This window comes from Anas acuta, chromosome 2 (genome assembly GCF_963932015.1).
Source record: "Anas acuta chromosome 2, bAnaAcu1.1, whole genome shotgun sequence".
Classification (NCBI taxonomy): domain Eukaryota; kingdom Metazoa; phylum Chordata; class Aves; order Anseriformes; family Anatidae; genus Anas; species Anas acuta.
The window spans coordinates 41,640,348-41,661,814 of record NC_088980.1 but is presented as its reverse complement, the minus strand read 5'-3'; the positions used below and the strand labels follow the sequence as shown (position 1 = coordinate 41,661,814).

At 44.7% G+C, this 21,467-nt stretch overlaps 1 long non-coding RNA gene across 5 annotated transcripts in view; it reads left to right on the top strand.

The window, feature by feature from the left end:
• LOC137852568 (uncharacterized) overlaps positions 1-21,467 on the top strand; it is a 42,705-nt gene that overhangs the window by 12,027 nt on the left and 9,211 nt on the right. The window contains exons 1-2 of one of the 5 annotated variants that reach the window (XR_011093937.1): positions 20,835-20,914; positions 21,005-21,064. The exons of 2 other annotated variants lie outside the window; for them this stretch is intronic. This is a non-coding gene — a long non-coding RNA (uncharacterized lncRNA). 2 more of the 5 variants (XR_011093935.1, XR_011093934.1) reach the window with 2 other exon arrangements.

Here is a 21,467-nt window from a genome sequence, read left to right as displayed (position 1 = left end):
CAGCTATGGTAAATATGACCACAAAAATGTCTATATTCTGCATCAAAATAGTAACATTGAGTTTCCTACTAAACCCACAGAAGCCAGGAAATTCACAGCCTGTTCTAGGTTACAGAATTGAAAAAAAAAAAAAAAAAAAAAGGCACTACAAATACCAGTATTTGAACTTCAGGACAGAATTATAGTTAAATGTTATCAATAGCAATTTAAAGGGAAGCGGGGCAGGAGGAAGGATTCCCAATAGCCACAGTAAAATATGATGCTGCCTCTTATCTTCTACCTTTACTCAGGAAAACTCTGACTGAAATCAACTGCAGTTTTGCTGGCGGGTGGGCTGTGGGGGTGAATGTGGGGAGAGCTGCAGGATGGTCCCAGAGCAGCACTGGGGCAGCCCATGGGAGGCTGGCACTGCTTTGTTTGCTGGGCCCTTGAGGAGACGCAGTCAACACTTAGTTCCCACTTCTGTCTGCAATTTGTTTGCTTTTGACATTTTGTTGTTACAAGAGCTTAAAGAATTTTTTTTTCTGCCCTTCCAATTCTTTCTGTGGGGCTGTTGACAGCCTTTGGTGCATACACATTTCCATTGTTTTCTCTGCATAACCAATTAGTCAGATTTGCCCATTTGTTTGTGGGTTCTTCAACTGGCAACAAAGGAGACTTTTTTTCTTTTTTTTCTTTTTTTTTTTTTTTTTAACATAGGAAAATGTGATGCAAAACCACAAACAATATTAAGGGGGATTCAGGGACAGGTGTAGTAACCAGGGCTGCCACTTAATTTGTTTTTGAACTGGCCTAGATTTCAGCTGTTTCTCTGTTCTTTTAAGTGTTGCCTCAGAGTGTGGAAAATCAGGAAGGCACTAAGTGCTCTGCATGTTCTGAGCATAAACAGGAGATGAACAAAATTCCCGAGAGGTGAGTAGGAAAAGCATAAGGAAGGGGGAAAGAGGAAAAGACAGTCAGTGCCCCTTCTTTCCAGCAGCGATGGAGATCTCCTTGGGGGCAGCCCTTCCAGCGCACTGCCTCACCCAGATTACTCTGGGCATGCTGGCCCATCTGCTAAGGTATCGCTGTGTTTTGGGGTGGGATGGTGCCTGGAGACACCTGCCAGTGCTGGTCAGAGGTAGTGCTAGGGGAATGCGTGGGATAATCTTGGAATAAAACTGGCCCTCCAGCCTACGCAGCCTGGCCAGCCCTGACCTGGGAGGCAGTAACAGCCTGCTCCCATTTGGAGCCCCTTTACATGAAGATTTGGAGGAAAGCACCAAGCCTGTGTTGATGTCCCTGGTGGCAGGTTATCTTCAGCAGGTGATGCTGAGGTTGTTGGAGAGCAGTGAGTATCTTGCCCAGTGATTTTTTCCGCAAAAGCAAGAGCAGGGCTTTGGGGCAGTGGTGAAGGCACGCAGCAGATTGAAAACTGTGACCATTTTATTGTCAGAGGTGACAGAGCTGGCAGGGTGACTTGGAGCATGCCCTGAATTGCCTCTTTTGTTTGCTGGTCCTCACACTGCAGAGCTCAGGCACACCAGGGCGGTCAGCCTCTGGTATCAGTGTGATTTCTCAGCTGTGCAGAGCTCTCCCTGCTGATGATGTTGAGAGTAGAGTGAGTTAGGAAGATCTCACTTTAATATAGTTATAGGCACGTGTTTGGGTGCGCTTGCATCTGTGCATGTGTATTAGGCATAAATGAATTCACACAGATTTAGGAGAACCTCTAGTGACACGAGTCCCATTATAGAGCTAAACAAGTCAGCCAAATACTACGGGGAACAATACAGGCATGTGCCACATTTTCTGCTGTATTGAACTTGCATGTGCTGAAAAAAAGACACATGCACAACCGCATCCATTATTTAAAGTGCACAAAATGAGTTGCTACCTAAGCCACTGATCTGCGGGCAAGCGTGCTGGCTGTGTGCCTACCAGCATGAGGTGAAAAGCAAGGAGGGAATAAGCAGCGGAGGTACCAGGGGCGTACACAGTCATACGTTCCTCTTTTTAACCTCAGTAACCTCTTTGCTCCCACTCGTAGCCCACATACCTCCACCCTCACCCCAAGCAGCCAATGACTCTCCGAAATGACAACCCTGTTTGTTGGTTATATGGTTCACGATGACTAATGGAGACTTGGTTTAATAAACTACAGCATGCTTTTTTTTTTTTCAATTGGTGTTAAAAGTAAATGAAGAACTACTCACCAGCTGCAAACAGGGACTGTTTGAGCTTAATATTGCAAAAATCAAGTGTATGAGCCAAAATGAAATTGATCATTTGGAATCAGTATTAATATGCAGAATTTAAATCTGACTGGCTGTAAGCCAGCTTATGCTAAATGACCGATGAAGTGTAGTGTGAATGACTAGTTCTAGGAATGTGAGTAAACAGGGAGAAATGGGGAAAACTAGGGGATAGGGAGGGAGAATTCAAGTGAAAAATAAAACAGTAAAATATTTGCACAGAAAACTATGGTGCTCTTCAGGGAAGTGTTCCTTTTTGTTCAAGTAAAAGGTGCATTGCCTTTTTCTCTATACATCTTAAAACTTTTTTTTTTCTTTCAATTAAATAGTAATCAATATTATTTCCAATAAAAATTAAAATATATACATGATGAGGGGAGATGGGAAAGGCTAATGAATTTTTTTTGAAAAAAAAAAAAACCTTCAGTTTTCTTTTGCTGTTCCCTTTTTCCCCCAGAACCTCAATTATTTTTCCAATCACTTTTGGCTTCTTGCTATTGACAAAATTTTGCAAATAACTGGGAGAAACCAGGGTTCAAACACTACATTGATTGTGTGATAAATATTCTGAGCTATTTAATTGCATGAGTGAATAAGGATCTGCTTGATTTTTCATTAAAAAATAAAAAGCCAAGAAGCTGAGGTTATTATCAGGCAATGTGATTTCAGTATCTAGGACTTCAGAAGTGCCATATTTATGAGACTTACAATAATCTGTACAGGCTGACAACACTGAAAGTGAGCAGGTACTGATTGTGATACATAGACCCTGATGTACCAAAATGTTCATTTGCAAATTTACATTTTTTACAGAGTATATATACGTTTGTCTCTTAAGCAATGCTTCAATCCCCCAGAAATAGTACTAGTGCATATATTTGCTTGTAACACTCCATAATCAAGGGGAAAAAAAGTGTCCCTCCTCGGAAGCACGTACTACAGGGGCCATTAGCTGAGTTCCTTGAAGCCCTGTGTTGAGGAACTTGTGTACTGACTGGGTTTCAGTTAAGTTTCTGGGGAGCACTTCCTCCTAGTCTGGAAGTGGAAACATCGATGTACACAGCGAAAATCTGTTCTCGCAGTATTTCCTGCCTATCTCACAGCAGCAACTCACAGAAATGGTATTCACTTCTGTGTTTGTGTGTCGTTTAGAAGCTGTGAAGGATTCAGATAGCCCTTTGGACAATGCCCAAGTGACCCGGCACTCAGCCAAACTGACCTTAATCTTCTATCAGCCCTGATCATCGGGTCTTTAGGTGAGAGAGGAGTAAATGTGGTTTTTGCTCTTAAGTCAAAAACTTAGTGTCCTTGTGTTTCCTTTTTTATATAAAAAAAAAAAAAAAAGAGGTGCTGGCAGGGTGGGGAGGTTGAATGGGGACTGTGTCAAAAACAATTGCAAGCAGTGAGGCTTGCATGAAATTTCTTGGTAACTGCAGACATCTTTGCATTCAACCAAGGCATTTGGTTGTCAAATGGGCATTTGACAAACAATTATTTCAAGTTCACTCATTCCTCCTCCAAGGTGTTTGTTCGGGGAGCGCAACGCTGTCTGTTACTCGTGCACTCTTCCACTTTTGAGGCTCAGAATTGTGTTTTGATGTAATCAACTGAAGTTCGGATGATCTGGAAACAGTCAGCGTTTCTGAAAACCAGGCAGCAGCTGTTGGGGCAAAGGGACAGGCTGACTCATTTCTGGATACCGGTTGTTAACCCTGGTGTTGCATCCAGCTCAGGCAGGTGTTGGGAAGGAGGAGGAGGAAGAGGAGGTGCGCGGGCAGGAGCTGACACCAGAGGGTTGAGATTGCAGCGGGGAGGAGAAGGCGATGAACTCTTGGCAAGGAGGCTGGCAGTAGATGCAGCTTTGGCATAGCCGGAGCGGTCTGTGAGCAAGGATGGGCCTGATACGTGCTAGACAAAAGGGCTGGCGGGTGGCCAGGGGCTCTGCGAGGCAGCAGCGTGTGCTTGTCCTTGGGGGTGACTGTCCTTGGCACCCGGCCTGGGGGCCTTGCCATTGTCAGCCTCTCCTTGATTGCCCAGCGGGCCTGGCCGGGGATCTGTTGTGTGTTTTGTTTGTCATCTTTTGTTTGCGACTTAAAGCGATCCTGCAGAGGGTAATTGCGCTGTTTGTTTCTGACAGCCTGAGCAAAGCATCCTCTGCTGTTCATCAGCCCTTGCTAGCCTGTGTGGGAACCTGCCGGGGAGTCCACACCGGCCTCAGGTCCCATGGCCCAGACCGAGGGGAGCCAGGGCCACGATCAGGCCAGGCCCTGTCTCCTGCCAAAACTGCACAGCCATGGCTGGCTCCTTTCCCTAGACCTCCTCACTGGGTGGTCCCTGGGGAAGGGCAAGGGAGGACCCTGGCAGCTGAGCCTAGAACAGCCCGAGCTGCCCAAGGAGCAGTGTTTTGGCCACGTGAGGCTTTGCAGCCCTGGCTGGTGCACCATTTTCCTCTGCCAACCTGCTCATCCAGGCATCAGCCTAAGGGCTGGACCACCAGCCTGGCTCTGCCTTGGCACCTCCCTGTCCTGGGTGAGGAAGAGGAGGAGAAAAAGTGTGGTAGAGGAGCAGCAGCCCCAGGAGGCCACAGCATACTGCATTGACACTACCACTACCACCAAACGCCTCGTGCCATGAAGTCACAGCCACAGGAGGTGTGTGGTGAAGCTGAGACCCAGCTCTCAGTTTTGTCTCATGGCCCATACAGCACGTTACGGTGCCCTTGGCTTGCTGTGTGATCGTGTGGTCCCACCATGTGCCCACGGGACACTCTAGCCCTTCCTGAAAGAAAAGAGGTGCTGAGATCATTGTCCACTGCCCCCAAAACATCCATGGCCTAGCCATCGCCTTGGCCCTGGCAAGGTGAAGAGCTGCTGCACCTCTAGGCTGGTGGGCATCACGCTGACCTTGCAGACCCCTTTGTGATCAGCTGGCAGAGACCGCGTGGGAAACCTGTCAACGCATGAGAAAGGGCTGAAATCAGTCACGTCCTGAGAAGTACGAGCTGCTTTCCAGTTTGCAAGCAGCAGCGTCCCCGTGGTGGTTCGCACCTCTTCGAGTATTTTTAAAAACTTTCTGATACGCTGCCAGTTTATAGAGATGTGGTTTCTCTCAACCCTCTGCTCTTTTTAATGCAGGGATTTTTAACATATTGATGTAGAAATGCTTTGCATTTTGATTTAGTAACTTTCCCCCCCCCACCCCTCCCCCCCCACACACACTTTTCTTTCCTATGCCTGTTTCATGCACAGTGGCACAGCTCTCGCCCATGCACCCAACCCTAGTGATTTTTAATCTGTATGAAAAGCATGGAGAGCACTGTTCTCTCCCCATAGCAGGGTCTCTTAGTGATATAGCCCCACTAATGCAGGGACCGCGTGTGCCCAATCCTGTCCACATCACCTAATCACAAAACCAGATCTAATTCAGAGGGATTTGGCACGCATCATCTCCAGAACCCTTTTGAGCTTACTTTTCCTGCATTAGAAACCTTTTTTTTTTCAGTTTTTGTTTTCTGATGTACTAACCTCTAGCCATTTTTAAGCCATTTTAGCTATGAAGAGTTGAGCTACGTGATGTTTCCAACCATTCTGTGATACATTAAAATGATTTGCAGTTTTCCCAATTTTCCTATTGCATTTTTCTCCTCAGAAACACGAAGGGTAATCTGTTGGTACTTGGTTTCACTGCAGTCTCTCTCACCTTAATCAAAGTGTGAAGACTGGAGAAGGAATATCTTTCTTAGGTTAACACTTTGTTGCATTTCCATCATTAAAGCTACATAACTATTAAAAATAAAAACATGTCAGGCTGTAGACCTTCCAGTTAAGGTCCTATCTGTGAGAGTCAGGTATCCCCATTCTCCTGTGAAGAACATCCATAATTTTCCAGCCTGAGCAGGGACTAGAACAGTGCATTCTGAATGCAGAAAACAATCAAAAGCCTTACTTCGTTTCTTTATACATATATGTGTATATATATGTATATATAAACACGTGTACTTACAGATATATATATGTATATGAATTAAAAAACCCTCAAGGCTCTATCTGTGCATGAAAAAAGAAGCTTTGTCTTCTGTATTTTCATAAATTTACTGATCACAATTAATACTAGGTTTGTAATGTAACTAATACTAGTAATGTAACAAATGCTAGGTTTGTAATGTAAATTACATCATTGTTTTTAACAAACTCAAAGAAAGAAAATAAGAAAGTGAGAATAATAGTAGCAGATCAAACTGTATTCAGAGATTTTTTTTCAAACAGTATTTTGCACTCACTGTAAATTATTGTGAAGCTGTTAACCTCCATTATGGCATCAAGTGCTAGTTTGTCATAACTCAGTGATGAGAAAAGTGTGTGAACACAGTAAGCATATGTTTATACTAGTGATAGAGTTCATTGTATGTGTACAGGGGGAGAGGTTCTTCTTTGCATGATTTTCAAAGGGGAATAGGCAAATTTGTGGGATTTTAACTCACCTAAGGCTACTACGAATTCCCTGAATCTTATATTATTGGAAGATAGGATGATAGTCTCTGGAAGTATTAGTACATGTTTTTCCTCTTCTGATACACTTTTCTGTCTGCATGAGACGAGGATAAACGTGGTCTAACCCAGGACAGGCTTTCTAATGTTCTTATAATATTTTGTATAATTTTTCAGGAAAAAAAAAAAACAAAACAAAACAAAACAAAAAAGCCCATTAAGCTCTTTGCCTTGTGTATCTGGTTCCATTCATTTCCCAGTGATCCTGTAGTATGAAAGCGTGAAAGAGAACCCAGTATAGTCTTTTATTCTTTTTGCTTTCTCTACAGATTAAAAAAAAAAAAAAAAAGTGCAAATGATGATAAAGCACAATGGATTTGGGAAAAAAAAAAAAAGCGATACTATTACTGATAATTTTATATTCTAGCTAATACAAGAGAATGAAATTATTTTAAAGTTACTTTAAAAATCAGTTCTTTTCTTTTTGTTGTTTGTTACTAATTTTGTTGTGGAAGAAGGCAAATTTTTGGCATGGTCTCTATTTTAGTTGGACAAAGAGACAAAATGAGAACCAGTACTCTGAACTTCTTCGAATTTCTAAGTATTGTCTCTGAGAAAGTGGCAAACTGGTTTGGAAACCTTCAAACAGTTTAGGAATATTAAGAATCTACTTTGGTTTAGAATCCTTTAGGCAAGGGATCAATTTAAATTAAAAAGACTGACAATGGGTTATTTGCTGGTTTAATTCTGTTTCCACATCTGTTTGGGTCATGTCTTGAAGCTTCTGGGAGCTGAAGATGCTTTCAAACTAAATTTTTTTCACTGTGGTTTTGATTTTTGGCTTAAATGCAGATTTAAAAATAAATAAATATTTTGCAAATTTTCCTTAAGATATAGGCTCCATTTTAACTGAAATCGTTTTGAAGTTGCATTTATGTTTTCTAAGGCGACTATTTCACTGTTTTCACTGTCTTTTGAGCCTGAAAGCCTGTGGGAACAGCTAATTCTGAGCCCTGATTTTTGCATCCAGATTCCTGTTTAATGCTAGCCCTGCCATCCTTTCAGCCTGTCATCATGTTTCTTTCTGCCTGGGTGTGCTTTTTGAACATCCTTATATCTTTGAGGAGGGAGTGGTGATTGAAGTTATCCATAGCTCTGAAGAGGTCTTGGAATGCCATTAAAGCTTTGTCTTCTTTTGATGAAAACTTCACTTTGGTACAAAAGCAACCTTTTCAGACGCAACTGAGGAAACTTCTCCTCAATGAGAAGTCATGGGATCTGGAAAGATGACTTTCGATTAACTAAATATTTGCTATTGTAGAAACACCTCACTGTGCTTGACACTGTTGGAAAGTGAATTACTCAGTAAGGGAGCTCAGAAGTTGCAAGTGGAAGGTGAAGAGGAGCAAAGGAGAAAAGCTGGGACTTGCCTGGAGCAGTGAGCCAGAGCAGAGCCCAGTGTGAGTTATCTCAAAGAGAAAGGGATGTGAGATCTATCCATCTATTTAGCCTCCATTTCATTCTGGTCTTTTTCCATTACTGCACTTTTACAAATATGAAGTTCTTACAAGTTTCAGAGTCTTCTATAAACCAGTACAATCCTACTGGTTATTTTTAGCCTGATTAATGAGAGAAAAGAAAAAAGGCAAACCATCTTTAATTTAAGTCCTACACCCACTCGTAACCTTTTGACTGAAACCAAGAAGATACCCCATGAAAAATCCTGTTGTATGAAAATCCCTCTGTGCTACCCACATGCTGCTGGGGTAGTTCAGTTTCTGAACTCTCCACAGGTAATTTTGTTCAGCCTTCAAACACTTGAGCTTTGCACCAAGCGTTGGTTTAGAAGTCCAGTACAGAAATGACTTTGAAGGGTCTGAGGGGAATCTGAAGTGGGGGAAGTCGTACTTGAGTTGTTTGGTTTCTTCTGAAAGGACAAAGTAGAGCAGTTTTAGACTCATTGTATACAGTTCATGGATGAGCCTTCTTGGTCACTACTTGCAAAATTGCAGTTGCTTTTCTCAAAGCTTCTTCAACAAACATATTCTTGATGTTGAAGTAACTGCTCTAGCACCAGGGCAGTAAGGTTTCCTCACACTTGCTGGTTCCCTTAGATTAATAGATGTTACATCAGAAAGAATATTAATCAGAGATTAATATTAATTAGATGCTATCTTCATGGATTTCCCAATGCACTCCTAGGATCTGTTTGAATGAGAGCACATTTTTCAGATGAGTTCTTGATTTATATGTAAAGCCTTGAGGAGAAAAACTGAGTGCATGTCCAGCAGTTCATTACCTTCTCTATTGCAAGGCACAAGTCTAGACTGAATTAAAGCTAATAATTTTGCCTATAGGCCGAAAAAGAAGCAAAGAGGGGGAAAAAAAAAGACCTGATTTAAGTGTTCCTTTTTCTTCCAGTCTTTCTCTAGTGGTTTCTACCTCTTTGGTTAGCACGTGGCTGCACAGAGTGTTGAAGCAGGTCTTGGCACAACCAAGGGAACAGCAGCTTTTGCCACACCAGTTGGGTAAGCCCCTGCCCAACCAGCTGAGGCTGGAGGAGGGACCTCTAAAGATGATGAAGACCCCGTTCTGCAGCCTCAGCTCCAGCTGAGCAACAGAGAGGAGCATGTGGCCAGAGGGCTCTTAAAACTGGCAAATTGGCAAGTGATACGTACCTTGAAAGTGAGCATTGGCAATCCAGTCTTGTTCAGTGGTATTATCCAAAAGCACCTTCCCTCAGCTCTTAGCCATAGCACAGTGTCCTCCTTTGCAAACTAAATTGAAGAGCCCTCTGCTGCCAAAATTCTGGTTGACAGGGTGCTTAAGCTGCCCAAGTGTATTGAGTATAATAAGGCCAATTTGTCTACTTAAACTCATACACCCCCCTGCTGACACTCAGGTCAGAATAAAGGTTATAGAAATTCTGTAGCAACTCCCATTGAAGAAGGGAAATAACATTTCCTGTACAAGATGCTTTTATATCAACTTAACTGCATTTGCATACGAGTTCTTCCTGGAATATGTTTCTGAAAAAACAGACTCCTCTCCTGCGTGGTTAGCACTTCCAGTTTCTGACCAGGCTTCAGAGGAACCGAAAGAAGAGCTGGCTGTGCAGACAGCCAATTGCTGATCTAGGTGTCAACATCAGTCTCTAGATCCTGTCATTTTTCTGTTAGATTTTCTTTCTTTTTCCCTACATTGTGCATCCTTGTAACAAAATGGCTTCGCACAACAACGAACTAACTTCTACTGAAAATACATGGCGTAGCCCAGGGGCGGTTTCAGGATGTGTTTTCTTCTTTGGTTGAATGTAAACCACATGAAGTGACACCACGAGTTTAGAGTTTAGCTCTGCTCTGGTCTTATTTCAGCTCACAGATGTCAATGGGCAATGAAATCGCCTTTGGTAGTTGCATCATGTACTTTGGGCCAGACTCCTGCCCCACTTTGCTTGAACTATACCACTGGAGTTCAAAAGCACGGTCATGACAAAATAGCCTAGACCAACGCAGTTGTGGTGACTCATGCCACTGCTCCACCCTCTCTGAAACCTGGTGGTTGTATACTTGCCTGGAGCAAAATAAAGAGAAACCTGGTTTCTGCCTCCTTAGGTGCTTAAGACAAAGTGTTGTCTTGGAACAGGGATAAAAGCAAAAGCTTCTCCCAGAAACATCCCCTGGGAGGAGCTGCCTCTGTGCCTACCAAGGCTCGTAGGCTGCTGCCATCAGGCAGAGACCAAGGACAGCATCTGAGGTGGACTGCCCAGGCTGCACCATGTCTGCTAGGGGCTGTCAAACTGCTTTTGCCGTGTTAGTAACACACTGTAGTTTAAAGCTTCTCGCTTATGCTTTTCAAATGTCAGATCAGAAATCATCTGCCAGCAGCACTCTCACCAGAAGCAAGCTCTGCAGTTTAGATAGACAATAGTTATGCCAGACCTTGAGGTGACCATGGTTTATCTCCATATCTGCACTTCTGTCAGTGCTGCTGGTCCTCTGGGCCTATACTCAGAAGAGATGGAGTGGAGCATCTGACAGCAATATTTCACTGGGACACGTGAAAATGGTTAAATATATCTAAAGAAAATTTTCTTCTTTTATCCAAATAACACAGGAGCTGTAGATAAAGGTAAATCAGTGGAAACGGTGCATAATTCCTGATTCTAATTATATTTTGAGGAATCAGGAAAAATGAGGCATAGGTGGTGGAGATATATGTGGTTGCATCCAAGCTGTACAGGGCAGGGTGTTATGGGGAGGGGATTCAAAGGAAGTTTCTTCCTGCTTCTCACAAGCCCAGCACAGCAGTGTCCTCAGTGGTGTCTCCCTTCACATTCCTCTTCCATCTCTTTTCCGTGAGGTGGTAAATTGTCTTTAACAGCACAAAACTCACACCTGTGGTTTTGTGGTGGATTAAAAATCAGCCTAAGACGGGTGACTTCAGCTGTGCCATGCTGGTGGCAATTTCTCCTCCCAAATGTGCTAAAGTGATGATGCAGTCTGTCCCATCCATTGCTTTATCAATAAACAGTGATGGAGAACTACAAACACTAAAACTTGTGAAGTACACAAGCAGAAGGAAAGCCAAGAATACCTGAAATTGGGCTCCTCTTTTTTTTTTTTTTTTTTCTTGTCTTTAGCTGTAACTGAGTACTCGTGGCAAGCAAACGCACACTTGCCTTTCAAACTCAGTTAAATCTGTGGTTGTGACGGTGGCTTTCACAATTTCACCACAGATTGAGTTGGTTGGTAGAAAGAGTACACCCTCCTTCATGCTGCTGGAGACCCCCATCCGTTTCTTTATTCTGCCCTGGGTTTCAAAGTGCCTGAGTATTCGAGTATGGGTTTGTTCTGTATTTCTAACAAAAAAAAAAAAAATCTTGTCCCCTGCAGTTAACTTTGCAAACAACGAAAGAGAGAGAGAGGTACCACCCAGAAGAAGGGAAGCCTCAGCATCAACATGGCCTAATTCTTTGGTTTCCTGTTAAGAAATCTGCAAGAAGAATTAGCAGTTAGGAAGCTGATTGGATCTGATCTGTCTGCAGGATTAACCTGAGGCTGCTGTTGACTTGATTGAATGGCTCCATTGCTGGACATCAGTGGTGTTTGCAGAATTCATTTTCCTTTTGCTTTTTAAATCATGCCTGAGCTGATTTTGCAATGCTGTCTCACAAAGTAGAGAGGGAGGAACCTGAGAAACTTTGAGAGATATTCCAGCCCTCCCCTTCATCCTCCTTTGCTGTGTGCATGTAGAACAGTCACCTCCCCAGGCATAAGCAATAGCGAGTGGATGAACCTTCAAGACATGTCTTAGTTAACTCAGAGAAGTTTTAGCGGGATGAGGAAATGGGGGAACAGAAGAATGAAGCTATTATAGGCACACACACTGCAATTAAAATTTTTGAGCTGCACAAGGCTGAAAAAACTTTCTAGCATATAAAGCAGGTTTCTGTGACAAAAATCCATGTTCCTACTTCCTCTAATGAGCAGAGATGCATCCAGTTTGCCCTTTCCCTCCACTTTTCCTTGAGTGTTTCCATCCATGAACCAGAGTAAGAATGCAGTATCCCCTCTTCACATGCACAGAGAAGAGTGAAAGCCTCCAGGTCTGGCAAGGACCTAAAATGTCTGAACAAGGATATTATTTAAGCAGAAAAATAAAATAATATTAATTAAAAAAAAAAAAAAAAAGACTAGAGGAGAATGAAGAACCCTGTTATCAAATAACTTAGACCTCAGCACTTAGTCTGCGTAATGCTAAGCACAGAGAAGTTAGCTGTTGTTCGCTGCTGCATTTGGACTTTTAAGATATGTGAAAATCATGTCTCACAACCTTCAGAGCAGAAGCAGAGCAGCTATTTTGGGTAGGGAACATTATGCTGGTGTTGGTTTTGTGCGGTGCAAACAGGTAACCATATCCTGAGAGAGGAATCATCGTGTTCAGAATGTATTTATTTTGTACTGTGAGGCTCTTTAAACATGCAGTGTTTATTTATCCCTTAAACTGCTAGTGCATCTCTCCTTCCCAGCTAAAAATTGTCCATGTGACATTGTCATTTAGCACTTCCAACAGAGTTGGTAATACAGTACATCTGTCATGAACAGGATTACGATTTGGTTTCACACCTCACTTACCTCTTAAATCTTTAACAATAACAAAATCACAAACTGTAGGCAGCATACAAAAGTATTTATGTTTTCTAACCAGTCAGGATATTTCAGGGCTTCCTAAAATCTCAGCATGAGAGCAAGAGCCCTGTCAAGAGATAATAAGGAACCCATCTTGAATTAATTCTGATCTAATCAAATATGATTTGATCTGATCTAATCTAATCTCATGTCTACCCAACCAGTAGGACTTCATTATGCTATCTGCAGGCTCAATGCTCACACAATGGCTTGGGAAGTTACTCCTTGCTTCAGCCATGTGTCTTTTGATAGCCATGCTGGTTAGTCTTTGGTTGCTGGCTTCAGGGATTATACTATGAATCAGGGAGGCAGATCGCTCTGATACGGGATGAAGAAGTTGCATTGTGTTTAGAAGCAGCAGATCTAGTTCTTTTAGGTGCTCCTTTCCATTGCAGAGAGCTGATGCAAAGTAATTTTAACAGTAACAGCTGGTCTAGTCTGAGGAAAATAGCAAGAAGGAGGCAATACTGATACAAGCTCAGGAAGAAAGAAGGGATAAGCTTCTGGCCACATCAATATTTTGCTTTTTGTTTTTAAGTCTGTTATTGCCGGTTGTTTGTATTGCTCTAGTAAAAAAGTATGGCTTCAAAACAGCTGTGGCTGTTGCATTCTTCTGCAGTTTCCCTGTTTCTTCCACTCTGAAGCATTGTCAAGCCACTAGGGAGTGATGTCAGGTCCCTGGGGAGACTGACAGAGCTGTGGGGCAACTGTCTTTGTGGTCGAGGTGGGGCAGGTTCTGGGTATGTGCCAGGTGGACGCCGTGACATGGACCACATGTATGCTGCAAGGCTACCAGAGGCATCTGGAGAAACTGTGGTTTGGGCACATGCTGTGAGCAGGGAAGGCTGGCTGCTGCTGTTGTGTGAGGACTCCTGACTCCAGCAGTGCCAAGGTGCAGTAGCATGACAGAGGAGAATCACAAGTGTGAAGTGCTTTAACATCACACGCCAGCAAATTTTGCCAGAAAAAATACTCTTGATTAGAAGTGTGATTTTTTTCAACAGCATACTACCAAATGTCCTTTGTGGATGTAGTTATGCTAAGGAAAAAGTAATAGCTTTGGCCACTATAGCTTATTTTATTCTTTTTGAGGAGGGCGTAGGTATGCCATATCTTACATAGCTGGTACAAAGCACACAGGGCATAAGGGTAAACCTCTTCTGTAAGCAGATTTGCCAGCGTTTGGATCCTGCATTAACAGTGCTTCGTGACTCAGTAGTCTACCCTGCATGCAGGAGATAGTGCCCAGCAGGGAACCACAGTGCTGGCACTTAGTGGATTGCATGCTAGCCTCTTCTCAGTGGGCTTTGCAAGACCATCAGCTACAGAGATAGAAGAGAAGGGATTTTGCCTCCTACTGAGAGGCTGTCAGAGCAAAATGAAACTACATGAATGCTTTTTTCCTCTGCAGTAGACAGGCTGCATGAAAAAGGAGTCTCAAAGGCAAAGGGTAATGGGACCAGTTACCTGCTCTATGTGAAATGTTCGTCCTGTTGAGCAGCGTAACAAAACACTTCAGTGAGGATTAGTTGAAAGGCTTTGGGTAGAATTCTCTTCTTCTATGTGTTTTCTGTATAAGAGATAAAGGATGTGTCTGTCCTGCTCACAGGTCAGGACTCTGTTATACCAGAAAACCGACAGATTCAAACCAGAAAGGTGTTCCTCATCTCAGAGAATTTGTGGTCTAACAGCTGGGCAAGAAGCTCTGAATGGAGACCCAGTTTTGCCAAGTGGTCAGAAACTGAGAGATTTCTGTTCAGTGCCTACTCACCTAATGAAGAATAGTGGGTTGGAAACGGTGGTGTTGCCAGTTGGTGTGCTTTTCTGGAAATGCATCTCATCAAAGTGCAGAGCTGAGAGAATAGCGATGAGGGCGAATGCAGGGGAATTCATTAACCTGATCACGTTAAGGCACAAACTGTGGCAGCAAAGGGGGACAAGCCTCAGGGGAGATGGTCACGTCTCTGGGGTGGTCTCAAATCCCTTTTGGACATGTCTCTGGCATTTGATGTGGTATAAATGTACCTTTGTGCTGAGTGTGGGGAGGGAACATGACTCTTGAATAAGAACTGTCACCTTTGGCATGGAAACCTGGCCATGAAACCCATCATTGAAAGTGCAAATTAGAGAAGAGACAGCTGAAACTCCAATTTGAAGAAGGCTGCACATCTGCAAGGCTGCGAGCAGGTCATGTGGAGCACCAGAAGAGCTGCACAAGCACCTGCATGGCAGGACTGCAGTACTGCAAGTCCAGCGAGCTGCTCCTGATCTCACCTCTCCTGCCCATAACCCCCTGAGATCTGATTCTTCTGGCTTTGCACTCTGTGTGATCATTAACACTGCTGCCAAGGGCTTGGTTAGTGGGTGTAAAATGCTACCAATTAGTAAGGCATCATTTTACCACCACTTCACACCACTTTGAAACAGGAGTGTGGGTTATGGAGCAGTCAAGAACCAAGCCTGGGTGTTCAGTTCATTAAAGAATGAGTTGCTGTGTGAACAGGAAATAACAAGGGTATTCCACCCGTGCTGGACCTGCACAAACTTCCTGAGCTTGAGCCAGAAGGGTTAGAAGAAAAGGAGAGAAATAGAATAGGGAAAAAAAAAATATTCATTGCCAGCAGAATAAGAGCAGAGAGTGAATTTTACTTCCCATTTTCCTGCTCCTTTGCAAAGCTTCAGGAAACACCCTTCTCTAATATATTTAAAATAATTTGTGTAGATATTATTGTAGATATATATGCACACACAAACGTGTATGTAGGTATGTGTGGGGGGAGAGCAAGCTAACACTCTTCTCAGTATGTTTTCCAGGGCAATTCTGTTTGAAAGACAAATTGTTTTGCCCTTTCATGTGGGTTCTCATGCTGTTTGCATGCATCTTGCATGCAGAAGGTAGGTACTTAATTTTTTCCTAGTTTAGTTTGGTTTTGGGTACTTTTTTTTTTCTTTCATTTTTTTTTAAAAAAAAAAAAAAAAAAAAAAAAAGGTTTGCTTTGCCGTAGGCCCTGAAAACAATAATAAAAAAATACTCTGGCAGTTGCTTCCATGTGGCTTGCCAAAGGGGTGTTAAGAAATTTTCCTGGTTGTTCTGTATGTGTGAGCTGCAAAGAGGTGATAAATTGCTGAAGGAAATTAAAGTGGGGGGTGGAAGCTAAAGTTTTGTACTCTTCTGATTTAGGCAGCCTTGGATTACAAACTGCTGGTTGTGTTGGAAATCAAAAGGTTATTTGCTCTTGCTGACTTACCCAGGAGTGCTGCAAAGACAGATTAATACATAAAAACCTAAAAACGTCATAAAAATACATAAAAACATCACGCAGCCTCTGGTGCTCTCTGTGCTTGGTGCTCAGGTGCTGCTAAAAGAAAGCACGGTACAGCAGAGAGGAGCAGCTGAAGTGGTAATCGTAGTACTTTGGACAAGCAGTCATATCTTGTGGAGATTGCCACAGCTTTATGCCACCCTCCTCTTGCTGCAGCGTGGAGGCACCAAGAACCCCTCAGGAGCCCCACAGCTCTTGCTGGGCAGCAGTGAAAGCGGTTTTAGCAGCCTGAGAGTTATTTCTGGGACTCTTTTAAGGCCAGGTAGCCACTGGTGCCTCTCGGTAAGAAAAGTTTTGCTGTGAGTGGGAACTCGCGGATGGCAGGGAACTGGTCACAGCTCAGTTATTTCACTTTATCTTACAGTGCCTTCAGTGCACCCCTTGTTTCCAAAATGAAAATCCTGTCATTTATGCAATCATCTGTGGTGCTGTTTCATGGGTCCTCCTTTTTTTCCCCTCTCCCCTTCACCCAAGTCCCCAGCTGTTGATGTTTTGCCTTCAGCAGCAGCAGCTGAATGGTCTTAACCCTGTGCCTTTGCTAGAGCGAAGACATTTCAGACTTTCTGCAGTGCCTTCAGAAGGAAGAGAGGTCAGTGGGGACACCGAGACATGGGGCTGTGGCAGACATAACCCCCTGTTTCTCAGCAGCCTGCGAGGACACCCGGCTGGCTGGGACGAGTGCTCAGGGCAGCGTGTGGCTGCACCGCAGGTCAGGGCCTTCCGGCCTTAGCTACGCTGCCTTGCCTCAAACCTGCCCAAAGTGTGCTTCAAACCTGCCCAAAGCATGCTTCAAACCCAGCCCTGGTGCTCGGCTGAGAGCCAGGAGGTGAGAGAGCTGCCGGCAGCCCCACACCGTGTCACGCAGACCGCTGCCGCCCTGCCCGGCTCCCCAGGGAGGCTTCTCGCAGGTCAAGGCCAGTGCCTGCGGCCGCAGTTCACAGTTCAGCCCCTTTCTGCGACCTGTTTTTCTCTGCCCTCGGTTGTGTAACCTGGGAGCTGGTGAGGTACGAGCCAGCATCCTGCTGCCCACTTTTGGGGTGTTGGTGGGGGCAGCAAGGTGGCGGCAGTGTCACCTACAGCCTTCAGCGTGCCTCAGGTGTCAGTAACTCTCTTCAGCCTGCCTTACGCAGGTTTTCCTAGCCTTGCTGCCACTGGCAGGACCATGGTGGAGAGGGATGAGCCTGCTGAAGTTATCTTGATGCAGTGATGCGAAGGGGCAGGGGTTTCCCCGGCTGATATCCAGACTAGAGCTGCAATGCTGATGTCCCACGACTGCCACTTCCTTGTGAGACTATCACTGCTGAAAGGAACCATCCTTTTTCATCGTTTGCAAGGCTGTGAAAACACACACATGCACAAACACGTATCCGGGAAGAGGCTGGGGTGAGATGCTAACGCTCACCTTCCTGCAGACGTGTGCGGAGCGGAGGTGCTGGCTCAGCCTGTGCTGCCTGCCGTGGGGTACAGCAACGCAGCCACCAGCCCCTGCTGCCCAGGGGGTCCCAGCTCCTTTGGGCCAGGTCCAGGCTAGGAAGCTGCAGAGACGGTGAAGGAAGAGGAGGAGGATTGCATCCGCCCTTTTTCTCTTGTTCGCCTTGGCCCCATGAAACACCCCAAAGTGAGACTGCCTGGTAAGGAGCGGGCTGAATGCCAGCCAGCCAGGAGCAACCTGTGCTGAGGCTAGACACTAACACATAGGAAGGTATCTTCTTCATCCATCCCTCCGGGAAACAGGAATTAACTTGGGGGAATCTCTTTTCAGCCTGTCTGCCAAAATCCCTTTGTTAAACTAAATATTGCCCTATGACAAAGAAAAGGCGAGTGTGCAGAACTATTCAAAGCAGCAATGGCAGAAGATTAAAACTGAAAGTAACAGCATGCTGCCCTCAGATCTGCATCACTGGCTGTTCGCTTCCGAACCATGGGCCCCCGTGCAATGCTGGCAGTGTGGGGAGGATCAGGTGGGAACAAGTGGGAGTTTTGGGGTGTACAGGCACAATGCCATGCACAGTGCTGGATCTGGGCATGGGACATCTCAGAGTGTCTGTAGAGACTGGTTCTGTCCTGAAACACGGAAAAAGAAGAGTGAAAAAAATGTTGTCCCATCAGATGACGCCTGGTCAACCAGCATGAGTTGTGAATACGTGCGGTAACCGGTCTGCTGACACGACAGAGTTTTGCTTGCCAGCAAATATACCCGAAAGCTCAGGTTTCTCTCACAGCGTAATTTATCCAACAGTCGCGAATAGCAAACAGATATAGCCAAAATTAAGTTGTTCCCTCGAAGACAGAAGGAAGGGAAGCTTTGTTTTCTTAATAATTTATCACAAATACTGCACTCTGCCCTTGCACAACGCAGCGTAAACTCACTTGTAATTTGTGCTAGAGGGGGAAAGTCAGCTCCGTGTCTCTGCTTCACTCTAAACTTTTGGTGGAAATCCTTTCTGTGCATTGATCCCATGTTTTTTATGCATTAGTGAGCATTCATAACATCAACGTTAATACGGAATGAGCTTATATTGATTTGTTATATTAGATACTAAAAAGCAGTCACGAGACTGCGATTTGCTAGTGTTATCTCAACACCTTGCATGGAGCTGCAAGGATGGCTTGGTGACATATCATCCTTGACACATGACACATAGAGGCCATGCTTCAATCAACACACCATGCCTTCGGGCAGCGTGGTGTTGCAGCCTCTGCAGGGGAAAGCCACTGCCTGTGAAACCGCCTCCCTTGCAACTAGTGGTGATGGCAGTGCTACGGGGACTGCGGGAAGCAACGAACCAAGCCTGGTATTCAAAAATCGAATACAGCAAAATACAGCAAGTTTCCTGCATGATTATTGATGTTTCATTATCTGCAGACAAGTCTAAGCAAGTCAGAATCTGCTTTTGTTTTAATTATTTATTCTGCAAGTGGTTTGAGGTGTAATAATCCTAGTAGCTCTATCAGCCCTAGGTCTGGGCATAAACCTATCATAATTTGTGTCATTTCATCTTAATTCTGATGTTAATCACTTTGTTTACTTGAATTCTAGTTACCTTGATTTACTTGAGCACTGTTTGCCCATGCGATGTACCTTAAACCAAGTGGTGGTAGTGAGCAAATACTAATGGGGTGATGTTATAATTAATAAAATTATTCGAGGTGCTAAAAAAAGCTATATTACTATTATTTGCTTAGAAGTGGGGTCAGGCTGTTTTCATAAGCAGTAGCTGAATCTGGTTTTGCTGCAAGCAGAATCTGACTTTAGCTGTCCATTGGCAAAGAAATGGCAAATTTCATCGCTGACCCATACACCTCTCTTACAAGGAGAAGGCGAGGTTGACAAAACTTTCCTGATGGTGTGACTTCTTGTCAGCCGAGCAGGAGATGCTGGTGGAGGTGCTTCTTCATGCAAATGAGACTGCAAGCCCAAGCTCCCCTTCCTCCTACGGAGGAGGTAATGCATGGCCGTGAGCTGGAGGTGCCTGTCTCATGAAGCAAGCGCTGACTTTTGGCTGTGTCAATGGTAACGAAGGGTTACAGAAATGCTGAAACTCAAAAATACAAACACAAATATCAGACCTCCGGCCCTCCCACGGGGTATTTCTAATTGTCAAGTGAATGGATGAGAAGTGTCATGATAAATGTCATGTATCTTGTGGGTTGTTACACAACAGTGATGGGGGGTGCAGAAAGGAGAAAGTAAAGCGCTGTGAGAAAGCCAGGGCTGCTCATCTCTACTTGGGAAAATAACAAGCTTTTCATTAGAAATGCCTCTAATAAATGTTGCCTGAATGTGTAGGGAGGCATGGCTGGTCCCAAACGTGCTGGGTGACTATCAGGGCTTTGCACCCTCCAACTCTTGCCCATCGTGACCTTGTCTGGGTGCAGCGACAAACAAGCAAGAAGCAGGGCATGGGGCTCCCCACGCTCGGGGAGCTACAGCTCTGTAGGCGCAGGCAAGCTTTGATTTTGTTTGGTGACTGCGGTAAATGGCAGCAGTTTTGCTAACACTGCACTCTGCTGCCTACCTGGCGTGGGAGTTACCATGGGCTAGCGCCGAAATTTGCAGTGTCATGGGTAGTAGTGAGTATGCACTCTTCAAAGCCCTGCCTACCAAGGAAACTTTCAATGGTTTGACTTAAAACAAGTTTCATACTGAGGAAAATACTGTACAAGCACTTGGTTTCAGTTTAAACACGGTTTATTTTAATGTCATCTCAGGGGAGGGGGAAAGGTGGTTTTTTTTTGTTGTTGTTGGTTTTTGTTTGTTTGTTTTTTAACCGAAATAAGTGAAACCAAATAAAGGGTGTTTGTCTACCGGCAATGTGCTGGAGTAATTTCAGGCCCTGCAGTGAGACCCAAGCAAATTTTTCTGGAGTAGTTTCTGAGTTTCAGCCGGTGGCTGTCTGCCTTTACCCCTGCCAGCACCTCCAGCCCGGGGACAGGTAGGGCAGCTCTGGGTGCTGCTGCACCAAACTACTTCAGCTGCTTATCGGGGCCCTCCATGAGTACAGAGACATTGATTTCAGGTAAATCTTGTCTGTCAGTGTGCTCAGAGGTGAGTCCCAGACACCCTGTGATATAAGAGTGTATTTTTCCTCTGGGGCAAGAGCTGCAGCTGGATTCATCAGGAGGACTGGGATGTGAGGGCCTTCCTCAGGTGGGTTGCATGGGGGATTCACCGCCAGGTGAGATGCCTCATCTCTTGCCACATTGGGTGATAACGATGCCATTGACACCCACTCCAGCTCTAACCTGATCACCTCTTCTGGGTCCAGCTGGCTCTTTGAAGATACCTCCTCTCCCAGCTTGCTTTTCTCCCTGGTTCCCCTGTGGTGGTATGTACCAGAGCCTCGGGCTGGGGGTGAAGGGTGTCTGGTAGGACGCTGGTTTGGGGAGGGGCAGAAAGGAGCACTGGGTCTCCTGGGAGGTGATTTGCTTCTCTTGGTACTTCAGGCCAAGGTAGACCACAAAGTTTGAAGGATTTGGTGCTGGATAGCAGGTGAGGTGGTCAGGCTACCACAATCTCCCTCAGGCAAGGGCAAGAAAGATGTCCCCCAGTGGTCATGGGGGTGTCCGTTCAGGCAGAGAGTCATGTGAGTTAGGGCTGGAGGACAGAGCTGAAATGTGAGGGTGTGTAAGGTGTGCTGGAATAGATGCCTCTGCTATCATCTGTTTCTCACTGCATAGTTCAAGTCTGTGATTTTCCAGCTGGAGGTCTGAATTTTCTATAGGCCTTGG